The sequence below is a fragment of the Etheostoma spectabile genome, chromosome 23 (assembly GCF_008692095.1).
Source record: "Etheostoma spectabile isolate EspeVRDwgs_2016 chromosome 23, UIUC_Espe_1.0, whole genome shotgun sequence".
Classification (NCBI taxonomy): Eukaryota; Metazoa; Chordata; class Actinopteri; order Perciformes; family Percidae; genus Etheostoma; species Etheostoma spectabile.
This window is the reverse complement of record NC_045755.1, coordinates 9,083,112-9,087,167: the sequence shown is the minus strand read 5'-3', so window position 1 is coordinate 9,087,167 and position 4,056 is coordinate 9,083,112. Positions and strand designations below refer to the sequence as shown.

Genomic DNA, 4,056 nt, shown 5'->3' with positions numbered 1-4,056 from the left:
GATCCCCCCCCCCCCCCCCCCCGTCCACAGTGTTTAGATTTTCTTAATAATTTGATATGAAGTTTGCATTCAGATTTTTTCCCCCAGCCATATTTATCAACCTCCTGTCTCCCACACCATGTGCCCCTTCTGCCCCCTCAACGCTCCAAAATTAGTTCACGCTGTGTGTTTTGAGTTACGGCATGTCTAATTCGTCCATCTTGACGTGTGGCATGCCCCCCAAGCCTCCCCTGCAGGTTGGGTAGAACATGAAAATGTATTTCAGTTAAAGCGAAACCGGAGTACATTACTTTCTGCACCGAAAATGGTTACGAATGTTTCTTAGAGGCAGCATCCCCGCTTCCCGCTCCGTTATGTGTGGTGTTATGTGTTGTGTCCTTGTGGGGCTGTTGTGTTGTTGTTGTGCCTGTGTGCGGGTGTGTGGAGGTGGCAACTCTCTTCGTAGTGTATTGATTGATGGTGGATTTAGGAGTGAGAGAGGAAACTCTGCCCCCCCCCCCCCCCGTATAACGGTAGACTGCGTGTGTGGTTCCTCGCGAACTGGGTTTTTCGCCCGCGTGGGGCCCGCGACCGGACAGGGCGGGCGGCCCCGCAGCCCTGTGTTGGCTGGTGAGCTTGTATGAGAAGGGTTGTGTGGTGAACAGTCTGAAAATTTTTGTATTTCCCAACCTCTTGCATTAAGTTTCAATGCTTGTGCTAATGCAGTGGAATTGTAGAAAAAAGGATTTATGGTTGAAAGGTATTAGGTGTCAGATGATGGCGACAGGGTTGAGATAGTCTTGGCAACGCAGAAAGGACAGCTGGCAGGATGGATGAAGTCATGTCCATTATGTCAGCACGTGTGTAAAGGCAATCTTGGGAAGAAGTGCCATTGCTAGCGAACCACGAGGGGGCAGAGCACATGACGACAACTCTAGACACGCGATGGCCTCAGTTGTGGGCGGGCAAGGTCGCGAAAGCCTATCACTTCTTCTGTGAGCAAAATGGGCTACCCACTGGCACCAATGCCAGCAGTTATTTCTTTTTAACGGATAGTAACTTATTAGACACACACACCAATATAGACACACCAAAGAGATATGAAGCATAACATATACAGTGGGGATCGAAGGTTTGGGCAACCCCAGGTTAAAGTAAGTTGTAAGAAGTTGACGTAACAGAGGCCAAGAAAGGATTGGAAAATAGCTCCAAAAGGCACAAGATGTACGGGATTAGACATGCCATAAGATTCACGACACAAAAGTTAGAGTTTTATTCGCAGTCAGTTACACTTTCAAACTAACAGAACAAAAAAATGGTGTCTGCAAAAGTTTGGGTCACCAGCAGATTTACTCTTCCTTGTGTACCACCCCTTGGCAGAAGTTGAACACAGCTTGTAAACGCTTCTTGCGCCCATGCCAATAGAGGTTCGGCCATGCTTGTTTGAGGTATCGTGTGTTCGCCCATTTCGTCTTCCAAAAAAACTTCCAGTTCACTAGAGATTTCGTGGGCTTGTGGTCAGCACGCACATGCTCTTGTAAGAGTGCGTAACCATAGGAGTTTGTCAATTAGGTTGGGTGGTAGGAGATTGTAAAGCCATGGATTTTAAAAAACCTTCAGTTTAGTGTATGTTAAATCACGTGGAATGTGAGTGTGTTCGGGGAACGTTAGTATACCATTTGTTAGAAGCCATCCTCTCTTTAACTCAGCTTTTCACAGATGGCATCAAGTTAGCGTCAAGAATTTGATTTGAAATTTATTGATCCAGTTTTCCTTTCTGTACTCGTGAAATGTTCTCTGTGCCACTGTCTGCCAATACAACCCAAAGCAATGATGAAGCCCCCCCACCCATGCTTAACAGGTGGAAAGAGGTTATTTTCATTCAATTCTGGGCCGTGCGTCTCCAAACATTACCTTTGTCCTTGCAGCCAAAAAGAAAAATTCTATTTAACATCATCGGTCCACAGAACTTGTTACCACAATGAATCACGTGGGTTTGATTGCTCTTCCACATCCTGCGAAGCTGTTCTGTCTGATATTTTCTTGGTCTCCGATCTTGCTTTAACTTCCATGGTTCCGATGGACTGCCATTTCTTAATTATATTCCGAACAGAGGAATTGGATGATGAAAGCGCACGCTGTGCATCTTCTGATAGCCTTCTTGCTTGTGAGCGTCAAATATTTCAGTTTCAGTTTTATAGACAACAGCTTGAAGAAGCCCAGGTTTGCGGTATGGTTGGGCGAGGTCAGATGAGTCTGGCCATTTGTTAAACTTTAAGGTCAACTAGTCATCCTGGGTCGGTTTCCGATGCGCACGTAGAGGTGAGAAAATGCCCATGACGCTTGTCAGGTCTCAGTTTCCAAAGGGGGTGGCGGTTGCATGCTATAAGAACCTGGCGTAGGAGTGCGTCGTAGCTTTTGCGAGTACGACCTTTTGGTTTGTTTTCGTGTTATTGCAAGGTAAGAGACTGATGGATAGAAAATCTAAACTTTTGTGACAATTATATGCTGAAGTGTTTATCTGTCATTTGATGTCGTGGTTGGAGATGTTTCATCTTTTCTTGGCTTCTTTATGCACATAAACACACATTTTACCTGGGGTGCCGAGAGGATTTCAAGGCATCCCACGTGATGTGTTGTTTATGAGCCACTATTACGTGTTGTGATAGAGGTGCTCTGAAATTAGGTTGTACTGTAGCATTGAATAACTGGTTGTCTATGACTGCCTGATGGTATCAACTGGTTATTAACGGCAAACCGAGAAGGCAAGCCGTATGTTTGACTTACATTGATCGACTGAAGGTTTGTGATCGTACATAAAATTCGGGATAGAAATCCTGTGTTGCATGAAAGCGACACTGAATTTAAAGAATGGGGCCAGAACATGCCCAAAATAATTGGATGAGTGTGTGTGGTGGTACCCGTTATGATTATCACATGTTGCGGTGGTTAATGCAAGGATGTTTACAGTGCCGTAGTCTTCAGGCATCAAAAATGAAGATGGGGGTTTTACGGAAAACAACCAGCATCCGTGATAAACAGGTGGAGAGAATAAGAGAATGTTTTGTACGTTGTGTTGTCATTATATGGTATGGTAAAGTAATAAGTTTCTATTTTTTACTAAGCAATGCAAAGTATAGTCACAATTCTCTTTTGTAGAATACAGCATTAGTATGGACTTAATTAGCGGACGAGTCATAAGCACACGTCGTCGCACGCTGTCGCGTGAAGAAGAAGGGAGTCATCAACACACCAAGAATGGGGCTAATCCCCACAAAGGATTTTTTGTACGCACATGCACGCAACGCACACGCACGCCACACACACACACACAACACACACACTGGTGCAGCGCCCACACACCGGGTGTGTGCGTACTCTCTTCATAGTTGTCTTGATGCTGGTGGAAAGACTGCGTGTGTATAACTCTGGACAGAACCAACGTGGCGTTGTCTCGGACCTGGAAGACAAGAAATGAGAATAAATCCCGATTCTCTGGATCTGAACACACAGTTAGGAAAAGTTTCCCTTCGTCTCACGGAAACTTTCTCCATAAATAATTTCCTTTGAGTGTCAGAGGGGAAGCTGTCGGAGTGCTTTTAGTTTCGGCTGGTCTCACGCGGCTCGACACTTCTCTGTGTCTGGTCTCGACACACAGGGGCACGGCGGATTACAATCATCCGGGGTCTGATGCAGGATCGTGTACTCTGGTCGGACGCGCTGCGTTACCTGAAGCTCGGGACAACCCTGAAGAAGAAAACTACAAACACGCAACAAACCCAACGTAACGGTTGCTTCCACCAACCTGCACGACCCTGCAAATCAATAGTTCCCTGTTCTTAAACCAAAACAAACAGCGACTTTTATTTTGGGGGGTCAGAACGCAGCAACCAGACTTCTCGCTGGTTTTAACAGACGACTTCACATCACCCCAATCGTTCTTCTTAAATGAGTAATACTACTAATGTATCCTTCATTCTTAAATCTCTCTACTAAATTACAATTTACACTGTTGTTATTACACACAGGCCTGAACTACACACACACACACACACACACACACACACACACACACAC

The 4,056-nt window shown here is 45.4% G+C and overlaps 1 protein-coding gene and 1 pseudogene across 15 annotated transcripts in view; both read right to left on the bottom strand.

Annotated features, from left to right (window-relative positions):
- Nucleotides 1–4,056, bottom strand: part of nrcama (neuronal cell adhesion molecule a) — a 1,100,153-nt gene that overhangs the window by 388,630 nt on the left and 707,467 nt on the right. The window lies entirely within an intron of this gene.
- LOC116673021 (plexin-B2-like) overlaps nucleotides 1–4,056 on the bottom strand; it is a 279,884-nt pseudogene that overhangs the window by 8,764 nt on the left and 267,064 nt on the right.